The following is a 15531-nucleotide window of genomic DNA, read 5'->3' on the forward strand; positions in this document are numbered from 1 at the left end:
CATAAATATACCAACGGGGCCATTTTCTCCATTGGACACTATACCCCCAAAGCCTGAGACCTATGAAAATGGTCAAGATCTGAAAAAATACATATATATTGGCTTCAAAATTCACTAAGGGAGCAGCAAAATTAATAAATGTCTAATTAAGTATCTACAAAATATAATACTTTGTTCTCATTAATTGTTAAATTCAGCGTTCATGAATTTTTCATCAGTATTTTATTACTTTTGAAAACAATTAGTTGCAGAACATCTCATAATGCAAGAACTCACAAATATTCACAACTGCCAAGATTTCATAACCAGTAGTAAATGAAACAAGCTGCCCATAGCCGAAAGCAAACTTACTTAAAACCCCTTTCAAAATTTGTATGGCAATGTGTCTGTTTTTTAATTTATTTATTTTTTTATTCTTATGTTAATCACCATGTGTCTGTTTTTTACCCAGGGTATAGATACATCTCTGTATGTTTGATGTGATATGGAGTTTCAAAAAAAAAAAAAAAAAAGCCTTAAACAAGGGGTTGGCATACTTTTTTCTGTAGAGGGCCAGAAAGTCTTTATGTTTGGGGGCCATACAGCTCTGCTGCGACAGCACAAAAGCAGTCATTGATGACCCGTAGACAATGTAAGAGCATAGCTGTGTGCCAATAAAACTTTATTTACAAAATCAGATGCTGGGCCATATCTGCAGCACTGCTGTGGTCTTCTGACCATTGCTTCAGATCCAGAAAGGTCTAATGACCACCTACTGATCCCTGTCAACAATTGAGTCTCAAAAAGTATAGTTCTCTAAAAATTGACTTTTATCCCGAATTACCCAGAAAATGCCCTAGACTCTCCTCCGAATCATTCCAGCATTAGCACAGCTGTTCTACACACTACCGCGTCAGGTTGATGTCCCAGTGCTTCAGAGATGATTTTTCTTCTTTTTCAGTTGCCCAGAGCACTCGGTGATGAGTGAAGTAACCATGTACAAACACTTGAGATTTCTTTAAAGTAAATATCTGTGCAGCTTCTTCAGAAAGAAAGGGAAGTTGTAACCCTGAATCAGCTAAAACTGCTTTAATGGAATACTTCACTGATTGGACAGAAAAGGTGTGTTTCCCCTGATTGATCCTGGGGCGTGAGAGGGCACTCACCAAAGATGATGCCCATCAATTGTATAATTTTTTTAGAATTTGGCCATGGAGTTTTAGATATCCAGTGTATTTATTCAAGTGTCCTGATAGCATTTACAATTTTGCTTAGCTATTTACTAAGTAAAATTACTCAGACAAGAAAACCCTCTTAATTTTATTACTATCTATTACCATCATTATCACTATCTCACTATTACTATCCTGCTACTTGTGGCCTGCTCCTTGCGGTCCTTTCTTTCGGATCAGTTAAGATTAGATTTGCCCATGGGTGGCAGAAAACCCACAAGAGCAGTGGCGTAAACAAGACATATTTAAACCTGCCTGATCTTGAGTCCAGAATAACGTGGTCGGGGGATCGGACCTGTGGGGCTTCATGGTATCAGGAACCCGCACCCCTTTGTCCTGCATCATGCATCTTTTACTCAGACAAGAAAACTATTTATAGGACACATATCCTATGTAATTTTTTTTTAAAAAAGAATTTTAAAAGAAGCTCCCCTCCCCAACACACACAAACAAGCAGTAAGTGGACAAGTAAAAACCCGGTTAACGTTTGGGTTTTGTTTAAAGATAAAATCTAATTGGAATTTATTCATTCAATGGCTACTAAATTCTTTCATGTCCTTAATAAATGCAGATTACATTGTGTCCATTCATGTGTTACAGCGTGTACTGCTTTTTAAAATGTTTTAAAAGTGTTACGCATTATCCTTTGTCTTATATTTACTCAAAAAGTGAAAAAGAATATTTATTTCTTGACAACCACTAAAAATACTGATCACAAATATTACAAAAGACATTTCCCTATGCATCTATTTTCTTACTTAAACTGAAGCAGAATCATAATTATAGAAATGTACATAATTACTAAAAGCAATCCATTTTCATTTTTCCCCAGTCTTACCTATTGTTACCAAATTGCTGTATAATCTATAAGTTATCATTTCATTTCCCCTCAGAGCAGGGCTGCTAACAGAAACAAGGTATTACACAATTAAAAAGATTTCTCTAAAAATTCACATAAAAAAAAAAGCATGACCTGTTGTTTTGCTTTGGTTCAAGACTTCTGCTCTGAAAATATCAGAGCATTTAATCCAGGCTCGTGGTTATCCTCGTGTTAGGGCGAGGGGGGATTTAAGAAGGAGGAAGAGGAGGGTGGGGAGAAGAAGAAGAATGTCCTTGAACAGTGATTACCCTCCATAAATGATTCCACTTCTCCAAATGTGCTTTTTTAGGAAGGAGCACCTGACTTAGAATATATTTCTTCAAGTGGAGCAGCCTTTGAAGCCCACAGATCTGGCTCTAAGAAGGTAAGAGAACTGAGGCTCTCTGCTCTTTCTCACTCTCCCTCCTCCACATAGACGCGCGGCGGGTCCCCGGTGTCACCTGTGAGCATGTCCATGTCACAGAGCTTCTGGAGAAAAGCCAGGGAAGGAGAAGGTAAGTGCTGGGTCCTTCCGCACCTGGCCCGCCCTCTCCAGGCTCCACTGGAGGGACCCCTCAATGCCATGCAAATGGCAGGCTGTTCTCTGTCCCCTGCTGTCACAGACTCAGAAACGGCAGCCCAGCCGAGGGGAAAGAGAGCCCCTGCCCACTTCCCAGCTGCTTTCTGGGAGGGAGCTGTGACAATTTCATCCTGGCTTCCCACCCCTCCTGCCTTCTCCGTCTTGACCCCTCCGTCACCCGTGCCCTGATGTCTCCCCTCCTGGCATTTGCACCTGCTGTCCCTTCCCCTTGAATGACCACCCCCACCTGCCAACCTCCATTGAGCAAACTCCAGCTCATCCTTCAGGACCCAAGTCATCTCTCCGTGAAGACTTTTGTGGCTTTTTCTGGTCTGAGGGACTCAGTAAACGTTTGTTGGATGGACGTACCAGGTTAAAGGGCTTTCACCTGCTTACTTTTGAACACCTGGAGAAGGGTGCCATCAACCTGAGCCACGCATCAGCCCAGGTGGGAGTGGGCGTGGCCAGAGTGTTCTAGGCTGTCACTCACTTCCGAGGGGATGAACTCACGGAGGGCGTGAGGACAGGCAGAACCAAAGGGCTCAGAGAGCGAGGGGGCGGGAGGTGGGGGAAAGTCGGAAAAAGGAAGTGAAGGAGCCCTGGGGACCACCCACGTCCCCGAGCTCCCAGCCAGCTGTCCCCAACTTCCTCAGGCTCCAGGAGCCCCTCCTAAGCTCTGTTTCCCAGCCCTGCGTCTACGGGTGGCACAGATAGGCCCCCGCATGCGTCTGCGATCGCTTTGGTAATGGGTGTATATCATAGATGTCACTGTGCTCAAAATGGGTACTAATAAGAAGCTGCTCTTGTCTGTTTTACTTATAATGGCGCTCTTCCCAGGATCTCATTTGAACAGAAGAATTTTGCTGCTGAAAAGGTTTAGGAACAAAATCGACCAGAGGGCCTCTGTGGCCCCCTTAGCTCAAAACTTCTGTGAGCCTACAAAGAACACAGAGGAACATTCAGGCCTTGGCCAAGCTCTTAGCGACTCAGGAACCGTGGTCACCTTGAGGCCGTAACCACAGGGGTGGGGGCAGGGAGGAAAGGAGGCTCCGCCCCCTCCCCAACGCGCGCATGCGCGCTGCCCGCGGCCCAGCGGCGCGGAAGCGATCCTGAGGGACGTGGTGCGGGTGGAGCAAAACCGAATCTGCAGTGGGTCCGCTGTGTAGGTTCAACTTCAAACTCCCGACGGTGACGCCAGAGCAGCGGGCTTCTGCACCCTGAGTCAGCGATTCTAGAGGCCCCGTAAGATCAATAATTCATCATGACCCCCTCCCCCCCCCCGAAGTTAGAAGGCTCAGAGGAAAGAGCCAGGCCTTTAATCCGTGCTTTTCTCCTCCGGTAGCACCGCGCACAGAGCCCCGGGCCTGCGCCGAGGACAGGCTGCCTCGCAGCCCCGCCGATGGAGGAGGACCTGCCCTGCTGGGTGCGGACCTTCGTCCGCGTCCACACAGTCCCGTCCGCACAGCCGTGTGTGCGCGTGCCGGTCGGCCGGAGGCTTCGCGGCCAGCACTACGGGCCCTATTTAGGCGGCTACTTTATCCCTCCGTGCACAGCAGCGTCCCTGGTATGTAGTGGGCTGTTCAAAGCCCCTTCACCGATGGGGAGGTGCCGGGGGAGGCGGGGGTGGTCTTTGAAGGAGAAGGGGTCTGCCGTGGGCCCGCCGTGTCCGGCTTGGATCTGCGTCCTTGCGGCTTGACCACCTGAACACACGCTTCCTGCCCTGGCGCCCGGTCTTCGGTCACCACGTGTCGGGCCGCCGTGTGACATGGCCCTGTCCTCCCAGGGGCTGCGTCAGCTCGGAGACACGGGCAGACGCTGCTCTCGGTGCAGCTCATTCCACGTCTCTGTCGCCCGCAGGATGCGGGGCCCCTTCCCAGAGGAGGCTGCACCGTCTGGCTTTGCTTGACTTGGAGAGAGTGGCTGTGGTTTTGTCCGTCCTGCAGGGCTGGGGAGGGACCCGACTCCCCGTGGCCTCGGGGCCTCACGGAGGCCTGGAGCTCCCACTCTGGGGACTGCAAGGGGGAGGCCCCAGGCTATGACTGCAGAGGCCACACTCGGGTTCCTCGGGCCACAGCGCCAGTGGCCGCGTGGGGCATCCATTCTAACAGCCAGGGGAGGGGTCAGCAGGAGCATCACCGGACCTCACAAAACAGGGTCCCATGACCTCAAGTCAGAGACAGAAGCAGAACCCACAGCTGACACACGGGCAAAGAGAAGCCCTTCCCGCCTGACTCAGGGTCTCCACCACCATCCCTGCCCTCTCGTCCAGGCATTGTCTGGGCACCACGGTGTCCTGGTAAACCTGTGAAGCAAACAAGCAGAGTCCCAACACCACTGAGGAGCCCCCTTCCCGCTCCCGGCCCGAGTGACCTCTGCTGCTGGGCCCCTGACAGGGCCACCTCCCAGGTCCCAGGGGAAGAATCAGGCCAAGGACAGTGTGCACATGTCTCCTGGTTGTGTGTTCGGAGACAGGGGAGGCCCAGCAGTGTCATCGCCAGACCATTCGTTGCTGTGGCTTTTGGGGATGAAGGGAGCCAGAGTGGAACCAGCCAGCAGGCTTATAATATAATGGAAAATGATTTACATCTTTTTAATTGAGTCCCTCCAACAAGTTAATAAAAGCAAAAACTTCATAATTTGCTTTTATGAAACTTGAATTCAAGAAGTTTTTCATCTCCTGTTTGCTTAATCAAAGGAAATCTTGGTATTATAAATTGAACTACCTAAAAACTTTGTATTTGAAACTGTTCATTGGCAGAAATCCAAATTTTCTTGATATTTTAACAACCAATTTACAACAATGTGTGGCAATGAATTAGGTGCTAAGATAACATGATTTTGCAAACTTCATCCACAACATCCGACTTCTATTTTGTTTCCAGCAGAACCACTGTTTCTACTGATCGCTTTGGTAATGGGTGTATATTATAAATGTCACTGTGCTCAAAATGGGTACTAATAAGAAGCTGTTCTTATCTGTTTTACTTATAATGGCATTCTTCCCACGATCTCATTTGAACAGAAGAATTTTGCTGCTGAAAAGGTTTAGGAACAAAATCGACCAGAGGGCTTAGCCCTAAACTTCTGTGAGCCTACAAAGAACAAAGAGGAACATTCAGGCCTTGGCCAAGTTCTTAGCGACTCAGCAGCAAAAAGAATTTGCCAGGGACTGAAAAACTCTATGTTTCCGAGTCTAGATGTGTGTTTTTTAATTACTTCTAATTCATTTTTCCACACAGACCTCTCCTTTTATTTTATTTTTATGTTGGGTATATTTTTTCACATTTCTAATTTTCAGGGCTTCTCACAGCAGTTAGCAAGGTAAGGTAACCCTTTCCATAGTAACACCTTCACCTGTACTTACAAGAATAGAATATTCGTTTCTTACTCCTCTTGGCTCAAAAAGCATGTCATAACCCTTAAATTTAAAAAGGATGAAAAATACATAAATAAGTAAAACAAAAGTAACAAGGATGGGAATGTTACTGGTTTCATATAAATTACCCAAGGATGCAGACATATGACTAGAAATTCTTGCAATCATATTGCTTTTAATTTCTGCACTAAAGGTACCATAATTTTCATGAGCATAGCTATCCATAGCAAAAATCCATGGGCAAGCTTTTCGGTTGCTTGTTGGGGATGGGGTATGAAAATGTGAGATTTTCAAGTCCCATCTTTAGTCCACAAAAGCCCAGTAAGCCCCACTTTGTGCCATGGGCATGGCCTCAACATTTGTGAATGAGGTAAATTCATCCCTAGGACCCAAAAATGGCTACATAATTTGCAGTAACCAGTACAAAATTAAAAATGTGGGACCACTTGTCCAAATATTAAAACTTTCAAGATGGTGACCGTAGAGCTTTAAACCAAGCACAGGGACCCGTGTGACTGCCCAGGTCCATCCATGCCCATGAAGCCAGCCCTGCCAGGGCCAAAGGGACACAGTTATGAATGCAGAAGCCCTTTCAAGGGTGGGTTCACAGCAGCATCTTTGTGCAAAAAAGAACAGCATGTTTTTGTTTTAGCTCAAACACAGCCCAAGGAAAGGTAATGAAATTATAGAGATCTTGAATTCTTTTTTAGAAGTTTTCCATCACAAAAATTGTAGCTTTTTGAACCTTGAATATCTTTTAGTAGTTGTCAAAAAATTTTACATTTTTTTGTTAAATTACACCTACTTATACTGGGGGAGTCCAAATAAGGTCTCTATTTGAGACCTCTATTAATAGTGCTACACCAAAGTCAGTTTTCTGGTTTTGATAAAGTATTATGGTTATGTTATCCTCGGGGGAAGCTGTGTGAAGGGTACACAGGAACTCTCTGACCTATTTTTACTTCTTATGAGCCAAATTATTTCAGAAAAATCATTTTATTTTTTTAAAGATTTTACTATTTAAAGTGAGATCCATGCCCAGTGTGGGAATTGAACTCATGACCCTGAGGATCAAGAGTCACATGCGCTACCAACTGAGCCAGACAGTCACCCCCCAGAAAAATAATTTTAAAATGCAAAGCAATAGTTCTAGAATTTGTCATAGAGTATATGAAGACATGATGCAGGAGGATGTCAGGGCTCAGTTGGCAGGAGGGCTGAAATTTGATTGGGGCCAAAGCCATGCACTTGTAACCTTACAGATGATCTCAGGTACCCTCAGATGGACATGAGAAAAATGTATTTATTGGTGGGTGTTCTAAAAAGCGTCATATTTGATCAGAACTATCAAATAACAACTCTTTAACAACCAACAATAACCTTAGCTAGTTACATAAATGATGTGTGTCCTTACCACATCTTTCCCTTGCTCTATGCTCATATGCACGTAAAAGCGTTTTGATGAGGAGAGGGAGAATGGGAGTAGAAGAGGGAAGGTGGATAGATGCAAGAGAAGACTCTCAAAACAGAGTGCATGGCCGGCCATGACTGTAAGCGGGGCCTCTAACATTCCATCTGTAATACCGTAGATGCCCAAACATCGAGTATGTGCGTGCATAAGACCTAGCCAGTGACGCAGACAAATGAAACTGTCTAGATTTAGGGATGAGGCTGTCAGCAATTTCTGCTTTGGGTGTCTATTATTTTATGAGTCCCTTCAATAATGAAACAAAATTTCAAAGAGAAAAAAGCAGGCAGTGGATCTTAACAATGGTTAAAGATAATCCATGCTTTGCAGCATGGATTTTAAAATAGGTTACCCAATAAATCATGTGACAACTTAACTTAGGGAAGGTATGTGAATGGCAGCACAGTTAACCAGGTACATAGGTGCAATTTCTATCCACGAGGTGCAGTGAAGGGAACACAGAGACACGTGGAGAAATAGGAACCAGAGACCTTGGCTTCCTCCCCAGTAGACGGAGAAAGGCGATTACCCTCCCCCAGGGGTTCTGGCGAAGTGTCAGTGAGATGGTACTTGCAGAGTGCACACCCCAGGGCACAGTCAGGAAATCAGAGCTGTTGTTGTGTTATCGGGAGCGATTCTTCTGGCTTCTGGGAGCTAACAGACCGGTCAGGGAGGAAGCACCACCAGCCCAGCTCACACAGTGTCCGTGTGCAGGAGAAAGGGCGGTCCTCCCCCAGGAGCATGGATTGGTGGGTGGAATGCCCACTGGGCCTGCCCCTGCTCACCCCCAGCCAGGCACCTGCTCAATGATTTATGGCAGCCCTGGATTAACTCACTGTTTTTGAAGTGGGATCATCTAACCCGTAGAGAAGGGAGGGTTTAACCAGTTTGGGAACACGGGCTTAAATGACGTTGAATTGCACGATGAGAAGATTATTCCCCTTCTGACTCGGCATCCACACTCCTAATGGTGGGGGTCTCCGTCTGGTGCCAGCATGGCTTTCCCACTTCTGCCTTCCTCACAGACGGGGTCGTTGGATGCTGTCGACCTGTTGGCTTGCGTGGCGTCACGGGGCTTTGCAGGTGAGGCTGGGTGCAGGCAGGCGTGGAGTGGCCTTGCCCAGGGACCTCATGGATATGGGGGCAGGGTGGTGGTCACTGCCATGGGAACCCTCCGCAAAGCCACCTCTCCATCTAAACCCGAGCAGCAGATAGGCCGCGCTTACCTTGGTGCCCAGCTTAGGCCTGGCCTCAGCTATGTTGAGCAATAGGACTGGCACCTGAGCCCTGACATCTGGCTTTCCCTGTGGGACACACACGGAGAGAAATATGATGGGGTTGAAATTACAGACAGCAGAAATAAAAGCGCAGAGCAAGGAATGACATCCCAAACACGTATCAGCGCCGTCACAGAAAACATCCAGACCCTGGAAAATACACCTATCCCATAAATCCAGAGGACTCCTTTGGAATTGCTGGTCGGGAGGTGGAGTTTCTTGTTGATCTGTGTCTCATGGGGAGTGATGGTAAATTTTGATAGGGTCTCAGGATCTAAAGCTCATTATCTTCCAAGGCTGGTGGAGTTGCTCTCGAGGTCCCCAGGGTTAGGCGGTGCCGTGTGTTCATTCTGCAGTGAACACACGTCCACCAAGGGCCCAAATGTTGCTGGGGCTGGATTTCTCTTCTCAGAGGGGAGCATCTGTGCAATCTTGCAGACATGACAAGGTGGTAGATTCATCAATAGCATCTTGGATGAAGTGAGTCCTCCCAAGAGCACAGAACGTCCCTGGGCATTCGCGTATGCGTGGAATAGTCACGGAAGATGGACGACCGAGGAGAAGTGTGTTCGCTTTGAAATGGCCTGACTTACCAATGGTTACAAAGACACAATTAGTAATTACTGTTAATAATACTAACATTGGCAGCCACTTTTATCGCGCCAGCCAATGCCCTAGCCTGTGCTAAAGATTTCAGATGTTAGTTGATTAAATTGTCCAATAAACCTGAGAGACAGAGCATTATTAAGCTCTCTTTATATATGAAAGCCAAGGATTGGTTAGCTTCTGTGTTGGATAAGCCACAGTTTTGGAATCCAAACCCAGACTTGCTGGATCCCAGGCGCAGAGCCTCGAGGATATGATGGTAGAAGCAAAGGCATGTCCTGAGCTGTGAGTAGGAGACAAGGGGAAAACATCTTGGGACAAGAAGGGGACAGAGGAAGGCTCTATCATCCCCGCGACAGCTGGTCCTTGACCGGCGCCATCTTGCCACCAGAAGCGCCCGCAACCTGCCTGGCCCCAGCTCTGCAACAACCAAGCTGCCCTTCCACACCCTCTGCTTCTCTAGCTGCTTCCTTCTCCCCAAGACACAACCACTGAGCCACTGGCCAATAAGAAGAGCACCTGGGCCCATCACCACCTCTTCCACCTTGGCTATGCCCACAGACGCTGCTTGGGGAGGCGACTTCCCCACTGGTCTCCTCCAAGCTCCGCTGCCTCAGCCCCATCCCGTCCCCACACTGGAGGCTGAGCTCAGCCCCTGGGCCCAGGAGCCATGTCCATTTTCCTGGATAACAGCATCAGAGCAGAGTGAAACTGCCCAAGGCAAGGGATCCTGTCTGCCTCACGGAGCACTGCTATTTGTTAAGATGGTTTCCTTCTCAAAATTACACAACAAATCAAAACAGTGCAGTGCAGCTGTCATTGCTGGGGTGGGGAAGTTTTTCTGGGGGTCCAGTGTCTGGAGAGTTTGGACTGTACCTCCTGTCTTCTGGACCCCACACCAGGAAGCTCAAAGCAGGCCCGCCTGCATGCACACCCCTACCATCGCCCAAGGCTGTCACTTCCCCCTTCCATCATGCCAGGAAGGAAGAGAAAATGTGAGGAGGACCCAAGGGGTCTTAGCTGGCCCCCAGCTTCTCCAATCACCAATCACTTTTTAGAATATCTCCCTGTCTACTCCAGCATAATGCCAAAGTTAATTGGACTGTCTTTTCTCAAAGGCATCTTACTTGCTGCAACATGTCTCATCCTTCCAGGAGAAGATCGTGGGTGGAGATCTAAGACAGCAAGATGGGGCCATCTGTATCCTCTGTGCAGGAAAGACTGTGTTCCCTTTGGACATTTCTTTGACTTTCAGTTTCTAGACCGAGCACCCTTAGTTCCAGGTGAAGACAGACTAGAGAGCTCACAGTGCCTTCATCTGGTTGCCCGGCTAACCCAGCCCAGGGCTGTTGTGAGGATACACGGCAAGGTCAGCATCAGCAGGAGCAGCTTTGAAAATCCATCAGTTACCTGCTGATTACCTTGTGTCTGGGGAAGGGTGAGAGGTTTTCATGGGCACGTCGTCTTCGATCAATAGCTGATCTGTTAGGTTGATTTTTATCCTCCCTGGTTCACAGGGGAGGATGTGGGGCTGAATGACATGCTCAGTGAGATGAAGCTAATGAGAAGCAAAGCCCAGGTCTTGTCCCTGCCAGACCAGTGAGTTCTGTGCCCAGCCACAGCTGGGCAAGGTTAGAGGGGCGGGCGCTGCCTCATCGCCACCCCAGGCATTTCATTAGTGAGCCTGACACACTTCCATCTAGAGGAAGTCCCCCTGGTGAACACCATCGCCCCCTAAGCAAGGCTTCTCCACCTCACGTTGGGACAGACCCTTCTCTGTGCTGGGGCTGTCCTGGGCACGGCCGGGCGTTCAGCAGCCCCCCTGGCCTCTCTGCATCCACTGGAAGCCAAAACCATGTCTTCCCACCCCAACCAAGTTGCCACCATCAAAACTGTCTCTAGACATTGCCAAACGTCCCCTGGGGGGCAAAATCGCCCCCAGTTGAGGATTACCGGCCTAAAATAATAATTCAATTTAGTTGAGTTGGACAGTTTTCACAGGAATCTTTTTCCCATTTGCTACTCAAATATAAGTGAGCGTGATGAAGCGACGGGGCTCGATGGGTGGAAAAACACGTGCGTGGACTACGGACATCACTGTCAGGAAATAGGAAGCGTTAATCTCCATTACCTGGGTTGAAATAGCTTTGCTCTTGTCGCTACACGTGATCAGAGTCTGCTGGCCTTCCTCAGAGCTTCTGGGCCCGACTTCGGACACAAAACAGCGTCACAGCAGGAACAGCAGAGTGGCTGTAATGAGACAGAGCAGGGAAATGAGTTGGGCAGCTCATCGTCAGCAGAGGTTTCAGCAGGATCTTGTTCTGGTGATTGGTAACTCAGCCATGAACAGACATGGTCAGCTGTGTCTTGGTCATCTCCATAGTTATATAATTAGTGCAGCTTGGGGCACAAGTCGGTGCTAGATAATTATTGGTTGAATTGATCAATACCATGTGACCAATAACATTGTATTGTTTATTTGAAAATTGAGCTTGCTTATTCGTGTGCTGCAGGCCCAGGAGCCTAGATATCTGCACATTGCTGCCCCCAGTGTTACTGCGAACCCCAGTGTTCCTCTATGGGGTCCATTGCTATAAATTGCTGTCTACTGAATTTCTAGAAGCTACTTTTGCCAGACGGGTAGCATGTCTGACCAGGTTGGGAATGTTTGACCTGAGTCTGAGACTCTGATGAGCCTAAGGGTCATTCTCAAGGCATCCCACTGATCTCTGCCATCTTCTGCTCCCTGGCCCAGAGGACTCCACACTGCTGGCTTACAGCCTGAGAAGAGGAGCCACATCCCCAGGACAGCCCCTGCAGACCCTGACCTGCCAGAATCATGAACGCTGCACAGGGAGGGGCTAGGGTAGCCCACGAGGAGCCCAGTTCCTATGACTGCAACTGATGCCTCCACACACGAGACTCCACCGGGACAGAAACAGACCCTTACGTGGACAATCTGCTTCTGGGAAAGTCCCTGTTTGTCTCTGATGACCAGTGGCACCGAGTAATTACCCAGTGGGAGGCTTCTCAACATTAAAAGTTCAACTGACCGACCTGCAGAAGGGAAACAGACATTGCATGTGTTGACTTGCTCATTTGCCCATGTACCCAACAGAGATTTACTAAGTCCCTCCCATGCGCCATGGCTCTGTTCAAAAGTTAGCCGATTTCAGACTTAAAGGGAACAGTCACCAAGACCACGCTCACTTCTATCTGACACCAGCTGTGAGTCCAGGGGTTCTCAAGACCGTGCTCAGGTTTGAAAGTTCTCTAGAAGGACCCATAGAACTCACTGAAGGCTGTGCACTCATCGTTATGGTTCATTGCAGCAATAGGATATGGATTAAAATCAGCCAAAGGAAGAAGCACATGGGGCAGAATTCAGAGAAGCACCAACCACAGAGCTCCCAGTTCTTCAGCAGAGTCACAATAGTGTCACTTCCCACATCAGTAAGTGACTTAATGCTTCGAGTGCTGTCAGCCAGGGAAGCTCCCCTGAGCCTTGTGTCCAGGATCTTTATCAAGACTCAGTCATGTGAATCTGGTTGGCCATCCAATGGCTGACTTCGGTCCCCAGTGTTGCTGGAGATCAACGGATGCCCACGTGACCCAAAGCCCCCAACCTAAATCACATCTGTATCTGATTGGCACAAGACCAAGGTAAACAAAGACATTCCTTTCAGGCAAGACATCCCAAAGGCCTAAAGCTCACCTCCCAGAAGCCAAGGGCAAAGACCAGAGCTCTTTTGGGGCAATGTTCAATGGTTTACTACATACTTTGGGGCTGGGAACTGTAAACATGAGCTCATAGTTTCATCTAAAAAATATGCTAGATTCTACAGACACTGATAGAAGCTCAAAGGAGAATGTTGACAGCAGATGCCAGTGGCTTTCTGGTAAGAGCACCCCAGTTTTCCTTTGGGAGAGCCCCCACCTCCTGAACCAGCCCATGCAGATCAGGAGATGCGAAGCCCAGACCCCATGGGCTTTGGTCAGCTGCCCCAAGAATTATTGTGGATGGGAATTGGGAGGGCAGATAGGCTGACTGGTTTCTGTTGATCTATTGTTTTGAATGGGCCTCACTTTCCTGTTTCTTTGTGTGCCTTGCAATTTTCTTCTTGAACACTGGGCATTTGGATCTAACCATGTGGGAACTCTGGAGATCAGATTCTCCCCCTTCCCAGGGTTTTCTGTTTTTCCTTATTGTTTTATTTTTTTTATTTTTGTTTGTTTATTGGACTGCCATGGGCTGTCTCTGTGCTGAGGATCAGCCTCTCAACTTAATGCCCTCTCAGGCTTTCCTGGCCCTTTCCCTGGGCATACCAGCCACTTTCTGATTTTCCTCATACAGGTGGTGGTTGTGGAATTGTCCTAGCCTTTAATGTCTGGCTCCCGAAATACGGAAAAGCAAACAATGCAGAGGGGAAAATGCAGGCACCTGTCCATCCAATCCCCGGAAGCCACTTCAGCTGGCAGGGGAGGGGGTCTGCCACATCGATGGAAGGGCGAAGCCAATGGCTGCCTTCCTCTTTGGCTGCACCTCCAGGAGTGAAAGCAGCAATCAGCCAGCAGAGCACTGATCCCTGATATTTGGGGGACAGAGATTTTTTTTGCCCACTCTGGCTCCTGCAAACTCTGTTTGGCCGTTCCAGGAACAGGTGCACAGCTCCTGGCCACTGGCTGGGGATGGGGAGGAGTTGCTGCTACTGTGCTAAGAGCCATAATTGACCAAAATTAACCGCAGTTTACCATCCAAGCCTTTCTCTGGCAGTTGCAAGCCTTCAATAGAACCCAGAGTTCCAAAACAGGTACGTGAGATTCTTCCCGTGCAGTTGTCTGGGTGGGGAGACAGATTCCTGGTGCTTCCTACTCTGCCATCTTCCTAGGGATTATGGCAACTCGATGGCTAAACACTGAGCAAACCCAAGTGGACGCCCACAGGTGGATGGAAGAACACAGTGCGGTCTACACAGACAGTGGAGGAGTATTCAGCCTTGAAAAGGAAGGACGGTCTGCAACCTGTTACCACATGGATGAACCCGGAGGACGTTGTGCTGAATAAGCGACATAAGGCAGTCACAAAAAGACGAATACTGTATGATCCCAGTTCTCTGAAGCACCTTGAGTAATCAAATTCACAGAGACTGAAAGTAGTGTGGTGGTTGCCAGTCAGAAGGAAGAGAGATGGGGGTCTCGTTTCATGGGGACAGAGTTTCAGTTTTATAAGATCGAACAGTTCTGGAGATGGACGGTGGGGATGAATGTGCAACTGTGGGAAACAGAACGCCACAATGTGGCGCATGTTCGCTCAGACTCCGAGATCTCTGAGAAAACTCGAGATTGCAGGGTTAAAAATAACCCGAAAGGATCAGAGTGAAATGCCCTTGGAACGTGTGTGGTCAGTTCTAAAGTACGCAGCAGAAGATATTTTGTAGATAGGAAGCCAGCTGTAAACGGCACACTGGGCACTCTCCTCTGTTCCTTTATTCTGTTTTAAATATTCTTACGTGCTTGACTAATCCTGGGTACATGGAGGAGTGTGCCTTCCTACGCCCCTGCTGTAAACCATTACAGATCTGTATCGCTGTGGAACGTATGTAAGAGGATGGAAAATAAACCTCGGCACCTCAGGCTGTTTGCTCGAGGTCCCCTGCGGCTCGCCATACTGTCATCTCTTTTTCTCAGTTCTTTCGCCACCCCAGGTCCCGACCGACTCTCTGAGGTCGACGTGCAACAACATGAATGTACTTAATACCCCTGAACTGTACACTTAAAAATGGTTAAAATGGTAAACTTTGTGTTAGATATATTTTACCACAATTAAATTTAAAAAACCCCACTTCTGTTGCCCAGAAGCCAGAGGGCTGCCAATTTACAACTTTTAGTAAAAAGGGACATAGAAACACATAACAAATTATTTTAATATAAGAAAAATAGTATAAAAGCGACGTGTGCTCAGTGCAAGGGGAAAAGAGCAGGTGCACTTCCCCGGGGGGGAGGGGGTCAGCGACAGCTATAGAAGGAAGAAGGCACTGAATGTGGGCCATCGGGCCTTCTCCTGTTCCTCTCAGTTATTTTCATAACTGAGCTGGAGTCAACCTCACCCGCCCGCCAAAGGGCAGGTTTCCACCAGGAATGCCTACGGGTAGGT

The sequence above is a fragment of the Leptonychotes weddellii genome, chromosome 10, assembly GCF_054177405.1.
Source record: "Leptonychotes weddellii isolate Sample4059 chromosome 10, ASM5417740v2, whole genome shotgun sequence".
Taxonomy (NCBI): Eukaryota; Metazoa; Chordata; class Mammalia; order Carnivora; family Phocidae; genus Leptonychotes; species Leptonychotes weddellii.